This window comes from Arachis stenosperma, chromosome 1 (genome assembly GCF_014773155.1).
Source record: "Arachis stenosperma cultivar V10309 chromosome 1, arast.V10309.gnm1.PFL2, whole genome shotgun sequence".
NCBI lineage: Eukaryota > Viridiplantae > Streptophyta > Magnoliopsida > Fabales > Fabaceae > Arachis > Arachis stenosperma.
Genome location: NC_080377.1, coordinates 100827382 through 100835352, shown reverse-complemented (window position 1 = coordinate 100835352; position 7971 = coordinate 100827382). Strand labels below are relative to the sequence as shown.

The following is a 7971-nucleotide window of genomic DNA, read 5'->3' as shown; positions in this document are numbered from 1 at the left end:
CCCAAGATTTGATGGCCCAAACCGGCGTTCAAAGTCACCTACAGAAATTCCAACGTGAAACGCCGGAACTGGCACCAAAATGGGAGTTAAACGCCCAAACTGGCATAAAAGCTGGCGTTTAACTCCAAGAAGAGTCTCTACACGAAAATTCTTCATTGCTCAGCCCAAGCACACACCAAGTGGGCCCGGAAGTGGATTTTTATGTCATTTACTCATCTCTGTACACCCTAGGCTACTAGTTTTCTATAAGTAGGACCTTTTACTATTGTATTTTCATCTTCTGATCTTTGGACATCTAGTTCTTAGATCATAGAGAGCTTTCGATCATGTTTTTATGATTGAACTCACTTTGGGAGGCTGGCCATTCGGCCATGCCTAGACCTTGTTCTTATGTATTTTCAACGGTGGAGTTTCTACACACCATAGATTAAGGTGTGGAGCTCTGCTGTACCTCGAGTATTAATGCAATTACTATTGTTCTTCTATTCAATTCCGCTTGTTCTTTGTCGAAGATATCACTTGTTCTTCAACTTGATGAATGTGATGATCCGTGACACTCATCATCATTCTCACTCATGAACAAAGTGACTGACAACCACTCTTGTTCTACAAGCATACGAGGCTTAGTGAATATCTCTTGGATTCCTGATAACACGATGCATGGTTGATCGCCTGACAACCGAGTGCTCGCCTGACAAACGAGCCAGCCATTCCGTGAGATCAGAGTCTTCGTGGTATAGGCGAGAACTGATGGCGGCATTCAAGAGAATCCGGAAGGTCTAACCTTGTCTGTGGTATTCTGAGTAGGATTCAATGATTGAATGACTGTGACGTGCTTCAAACTCCTAGCAGGCGGGGCGTTAGTGACAGACGCAAAAGAATCGATGGATTTTATTCCGGCCTGACCGAGAACCGACAGCTGATTAGCCATGCTGTGACAGAGCATAGGAACATTTTCACTGAGAGGATGGGAGGTAGCCACTGACAACGGTGAAACCCTTGCATAAGCTTGCCATGGAAAGGAGTAGGAAGGATTGGATGAAGACAGTAGGAAAGCAGAGAGACGGAAGGGAAGGCATCTTCATATGCTTATCTGAAGCTCTCACCAACGATATACATAAGTATCTCTATCTTTATCTTTATGCTTTATTCGTTTATCACTATACCCATTTGAGTCTGCCTGACTGAGATTTACAAGGTGACCATAGCTTGCTTCATACCACCAATCTCCGTGGGATCGACCCTTACTCGCGTAAGGTTTATTACTTGGACGACCCAGTGCACTTGCTGGTTAGTTGTGCGAAGTTGTGTTTATGCCATGGTATTGAGCACCAAGTTTTTGGATTCATTACCGGGGATTATTTGAGCTGTGAAAAGTAGTGATCACAATTTCGTGCACCAAGTTTTTGGCGCCATTGCTGGGGATTGTTCTTGAGTATGGACAACTGACGGTTCATCTTGTTGCTTAGATTAGGTATTTTTTTTTCGAAATTCTTGAAGATGAATTCTAGAGTTTCATGGTGATTTGTTGAAATCTGGCTGGCTGAGAAGCCATGTCTAATCTTATTGGATCGAGTTTTCAACTGATCATCACAATAGCTTGTTGATCTCTATCAATCTTGCTATTGGAGCAATGATCTGCTAAGGCTTGGCTGGCCATTGGCCATGTCTAGTGTTTTGGACCGAAGCTTTCTTTGAAAGCTTGGCTGGCTGTGAAGCCATGTCTAATTCCTGGACCGGAGTCTTAGACTAGCATTGCAATGATTCCTGGAAATTCAAATTGAGAATTCTGAAACCTTTATTTTCTATTTTCACATAATTTTCGAAAAAAGCACAAAAAAATTACAAAATCATAAAAATCAAAAAGATTTTATGTTTCTTGTTTGAGTCTAGTGTCTAATTTTAAGTTTGGTGTTTTGCATGCCTTGTTTATTTGATCTTGGTTCTATTTTCAAGTCAATAGTGCAGGGGACTGAAGATTCAGAACATGCAGCAGAGGAATTACACAGAAAAACTGGGCGTTCAAAATGCCCAGTGAAGAAGAACAGACTGGCGTTTAAACGCCAGCCAGGGTACCTGGTTGGGCGTTTAACGCCCAAAAAGGTAGCATTTTGGGCGTTAAACGCCAGAATGTATACCATTCTGGGCGTTTAACGCCAGGATGGTGCTAGGGGGAAGATTTTCTTTTTCAAATCAATTTTTTTCAAGTTTTCAAAGTTTTTCAAAATCAAATCTTTTTCAAATCATATCCTTTCAATCAAATGTTTTCAAAATTAATTTCTTTCCTTTTTTAAAGATACTTGCTAACAATTAATGATTTGATTGAACATCTCAAGTTTGTTGCCTTTTCTGTTGAGAAAGGTTTAATGTTTGAATCATATCTTTTCTTGTTAGGCAGGTAATTAATCAAATCTTTTTAAAATTGTTTTCAAATCAAATCTTTTTAAAATTGTTTTCCAATCATATCTTTTTAACCACATCTTTTTCAAAATAAATTTTCAATCAAATCTTTTTAATTTCTAATTTCAAAGTCTTTTTCAAAAATAACTTGATTTCTTTTCCACTTTGAATTTTTGAAAATTATCAATCAATTTTTCAAAATGTTTTTGACATCTCTTTAATTAATTTTCGAAAATTCTCTTCCCTTCTTCTCACATCCTTCTATTTATGGAGTACTACTCCTTCTTAATGCACAATTCGAACTCTATCTAATCAAGTTCGAATTCTTCTACCTCTTTCTTCTATTTTTCTTTTCCTCTGACACCTCAAGGAATCTCTATACTGTGACATAGAGGATTCCACATTTTCTTGTTCTCTTCTCTTTCATATGAGTAGGAGCAGAGACAAAGGCATTCTTGTTGAAGCTGACCCTGAACCTGAGAGGACCTTGAAACGAAAGCTAAGAGAAGCTAAGGCACAATTCTCTGTTGAGGACCTGACCGAATTCTTCAAAGAAAAAGAACCCATGGCAGCCGAAAACAACAACAATGCCAACAATGCAAGGAAGGTGCTGGGTGACTTTACTGCACCTACTCCCGACTTCTATGGGAGAAGCATCTCTATCCCTGCCATTGGAGCAAACAACTTTGAGCTTAAGCCTCAATTAGTTTCTCTAATGCAACAGAATTGCAAGTTCCATGGACTTCCAATGGAAGATCCTCATCAGTTTTTAGCTGAATTCTTGCAAATCTGTGACACAGTCAAGACTAATGGGGTTGACCCTGAGGTCTACAGACTGATGCTATTCCCTTTTGCTGTAAGAGACAGAGCTAGAATATGGTTGGACTCTCAACCTAAAGAAAGCCTGGACTCTTGGGAAAAGCTAGTCAATGCCTTCTTGGCAAAATTCTTTCCACCTCAAAAATTGAGTAAGCTTAGAGTGGAAGTCCAAACCTTCAGACAGAAGGATGGTGAATCCCTCTATTAAGCTTGGGAAAGATACAAACAATTAATCAGAAAATGTCCCTCTGACATGCTTTCTGAATGGAGCATCATAGGTATTTTCTATGATGGTCTCTCTGAACTATCCAAGATGTCTTTGGATAGCTCTGCTGGAGGATCTCTTCATCTGAAGAAGACGCCTACAGAAGCTCAAGAGCTCATTGAAATGGTTGCAAATAACCAATTCATGTACACTTCTGAAAGGAATCCTGTGAACAATGGGACAAATCAGAGGAAAGGAGTTCTTGAAATTGATACACTGAATGCCATATTGGCTCAGAACAAAATATTGACTCAACAAGTCAATTTGATTTCTCAAAGTCTGTCTGGAATGCAAAATGCACCAAGCAGTACTAAGGATGCTTCATCTGAAGAAGAAGCTTATGATCCTGAGAACCCTTCAATGGAAGAGGTGAATTACCTAGGAGAACCCTATGGAAACACCTATAATTCTTCATAGAGAAATCACCCAAATTTCTCATGGAAGAATCAAGAGAAACCTCAACAAGGTTTCAATAACAATAATGGTGGAAGAAACAGGTTTAGCAATGGCAAGCCTTTTCCATCATCTTCTCAGCAACAGACAGAGAATTCTAAGCAGAACCCCTCTGACTTAGCAACCATGGTCTCTGATCTAATCAAAACCACTCAAAGTTTCATGACTGAGACAAGGTCTTCCATTAGGAATTTGGAGGCACAAGTGGGACAGCTGAGTAAGAAAATTACTGAACTCCCTCCAAGTACTCTTCCAAGCAATACAGAAGAAAATCCAAAAGGAGAGTGCAAAGCCATAACCATGGCCGAATTTGGAGAGGAAGGAGGGGAAGTGAACGCCACTGAGGAAGGCCTCAATGGGCGTGCACTGACCTCCACTGAGTTTCCCAATGAGGAACCATGGGAATCTGAGGCTCAAAATGAGACCATAGAGATTCCATTAGACTTACTTCTGCCATTCATGAGCTCTGATGAATATTCTTCCTCTGAAGAGGATGAGTATGTCACTGAAGAGCAAGTTGCTAAATACCTTGGAGCAATCATGAAGCTAAATGACAAGTTATTTGGAAATGAGGCTTAGGAGAATGAACCTCCTTTGCTCACCAAAGAACTGGATGACTTGTCTAGGCAGAAATTACCTCAAAAGAGACAAGATCCTGGGAAGTTTTCCATACCTTGCACCATAGGCACCATGACCTTCAAGAAGGCTCTGTGTGACTTAGGGTCAAGTGTAAACCTCATGCCTCTCTCTGTAATGGAGGAGCTAGGGATCTTTGAGGTACAAGCTGCAAGAATCTCACTGGAGATGGCAGACAACTCAAGAAAACAAGCTCATGGACTTGTAGAGAATGTTGTGGTGAAAGTTGAAGACCATTACATCCCTACTGATTTCATAGTCCTAGAGACTGGGAAGTGCATGGATGAATCCATCATCCTTGGCAGACCCTTCCTAGCCACAGCAAAGGCTGTGATTGATGTTGATGGAGGTGAACTGATCATTCAAGTGAATGAAAAATCCTATGTGTTTAAGGCTCAAGGATATCCCTCTGTCATCATGGAGAAGAAGCATGAAGAGCTTCTCTCAAATCAGAGACAAACAGAGCCCCCACAGTCAAACTCTAAGTTTGGTGTTGGGAGGCCACAACCAAACTCTAAGTTTGGTGTTGAACCCCCACATTCAAACTCTAAGTTTGGTGTTGGGAGGTTCCAACATTGCTCTGAGTATCTGTGAGGCTCCATGAGAGCCCTCTGTCAAGCTACTAACATTAAAGAAGCGCTTATTGGGAGGCAACCCAATGTTATATTTTATCTATTTCTCTTTTGTTATTTTATGTTTTTTGTAGGTTGATGATCATAAGAAGTCACAAAATCAATTGAAAAAGCAAAAACAGAATGAAAAACAGGAAGAAAAATAGCACACCCTGGAGGAAGAACTCACTGGCGTTTAAACGCCAGTGAGGCTAGCAGTTGGGCGTTTAACGCCCAGTCTGGCACCATTCTGGGCGTTTAACGCCAGAAAGGGGCACCAGACTGGCGTTAAACGCCAGAAAAGGGCAAGAACCTGGCGTTAAACGCCAGGAATGGGCACCAGCCCGGCGTTTAACGCCAGAAATGGCTCAAAACGTGATTTTGAATGCCATTTGGTGCAGGGATGACTTTTCCTTGACACCACATGATCTGTGGACCCCACAAGATCCCCACCAACCCCACCACTCTCTCTTTTCTTCACCCATTCACCAATCACCTCAATACCTCTTCCCCAAAAACCCTTCCCCTATCAAATCCCATCTTTCTCTTCACCACTCACATCCATCCTTCATAAAACCCCACCAACCTCACCCTTCAAATTCAAACCACTTTCCCTCCCAAACCCACCCATAATGGCCGAATACATAAGCCACTCCCTTCTTCCTCATTTCTTCTTCTTCTACTCTCTTCTTTCTTCTTTTGCTCGAGGACGAGTGGTGCGCGAAATTGTGAACAATACTTTTCACAACTCTCATAATCCCCGGTCATGAACTCCAAGAACTTGGTAGTTCAATTCCATGGCATTACATAACTTCGCACAACTAACCAGCAAGTGCACTGGGTCGTCCAAGTAATACCTTACGTGAGTAAGGGTCGATCCCACGGAGATTGTTAGCATTGAAGCAAGCTATGGTCATCTTGTAAATCTTAGTCAGGCAAACTCAATTGTATATGATGATGAACGAAAATAACATAGAAAATAAAGATAGTGATACTTATGTCTATCATTGGTGTAGGAGCTTCAGACAAGCGTATGAAGATGCCTTCCCTTCCGTCTCTCTGCTTTCCTACTGCCTTCATCCAATCCTTCTTACTCCTTTCCATGGCAAGCTCGTGTAGGGTTTCACCGTTGTCAGTGGCTACCTCCCATCCTCGCAGTGAAAGCTAATGCTCATGCACTCTGTCACAGTACGGCCAATCACCGGTTCGGTTCCCGCTCCTACTGGAATAGAATCCCTCTTTTGCGTCTGTCACTAACGCCCAGCAGGTTAGAGTTTGAAGCACGTCACAGTCATTCAATCATTGAATCCTACTCAGAATACCACAGACAAGGTTTAGACCTTCCGGATTCTCTTGAATGCCGCCATCAGGTCCTGCCTATACCACGAGGATTTCGGTTAAAGAATCCAAGAGATATTCACTAAGCCTCAGATGCTTGTAGAACAAGAATGGTTGTCAGTCACCTTGTTCATAGGTGAGAATGATGATGAGTGTCACGGATCATCACATTCATCAAGTTGAAGAACAAGTGATATCTTGGACAAAGAACAAGCGGAATTGAATAGAAGAACAATAGTAATTGCATTAATACTCGAGGTACAGCAGAGCTCCACACCTTAATCTATGGTGTGTAGAAACTCCACCGTTGAAAATACATAAGAACAAGGTCTAGGCATGGCGGAATGGCCAGCCTCCCAATGATCTAAGATAGCATAAAACTAGAAGATAGCTACCAAGATGTCTAATACAATAGCAAAAGGTCCTACTTATAGAAAACTAGTAGCCTAAGGTGTACAAAGATGAGTAAATGACATAAAAATCCACTTCCGGGCCCACTTGGTGTGTGCTTGGGCTGAGCAATGAAGGAATTTCGTGTAGAGACCTTTTCTCGAGTTAAACACCAGCTTTCATGCCAGTTTGGGCGTTTAACTCCAAATTTTATGCCAGTTCCAGCGTTTAACGCTGGAATTTCTGTAGGTGACTTTGAGCGCCGGTTTGGGCCATCAAATCTTGGGCAAAGTATGGACTATTATATATTGCTGGAAAGCCCAGGATGTCTACTTTCCAACGCCTTTGAGAGCGCGCCAATTGGGCTTCTGTAGCTCCAAAAAATCCACTTCGAGTGCAGGGAGGTCAGAATCCAACAGCATCTGCAGTCCTTTTTGGTCTCTGAATCAGATTTTTGCTCAGGTCCCTCAATTTCAGCCAGAAAATACCTGAAATCACAGAAAAACACACAAACTCATAGTAAAGTCCAGAAAAGTGAATTTTAACTAAAACTAATAAAATATAATAAAAACTCAACTAAAACTACTAAAAACATACTAAAAACAATGCCAAAAAGCGTACAAATTATCCGCTCATCACAACAACAAACTTAAATTGTTGCTTGTCCCCAAGCAACTGAAAATCAAATAAGATAAAAAGAAGAGAATATACTATAGACTCCAAATTATCAATGAAACTAAGCTCCAAATTAGATGAGCGGGACTAGTAGCTTTTTGCCTCCGAACAGTTTTGGCATCTCACTTTATCCTTTGAAATTCAGAATGATTGGCTTCTTTAGGAACTCAGAATCCAGATAGTGTTATTGATTCTCCTAGTTAAGTATGATGATTCTTGAACACAGCTACTTATTGAGTCTTGGCCGTGGCCCAAAGCACTCTGTCTTCCAGTATTACCACCGGACACATACATGCCACAGACACATAATTGGGTGAACCTTTTCAGATTGTGACTCAGCTTTGCTAAAGTCCCCAATTAGAGGTGTCCAGGGTTCTTAAGCAC

The 7971-nt window shown here is 41.3% G+C and overlaps 1 non-coding gene across 1 annotated transcript; it reads right to left on the bottom strand.

Moving 5' to 3' along the window:
• Positions 1–3370: 3370 nt before the first annotated feature.
• On the bottom strand, positions 3371–3478 carry LOC130954163 (small nucleolar RNA R71). The gene has a single exon (XR_009076205.1). It is a non-coding gene; the product is annotated as a small nucleolar RNA R71 (small nucleolar RNA).
• Positions 3479–7971: the final 4493 nt, after the last annotated feature.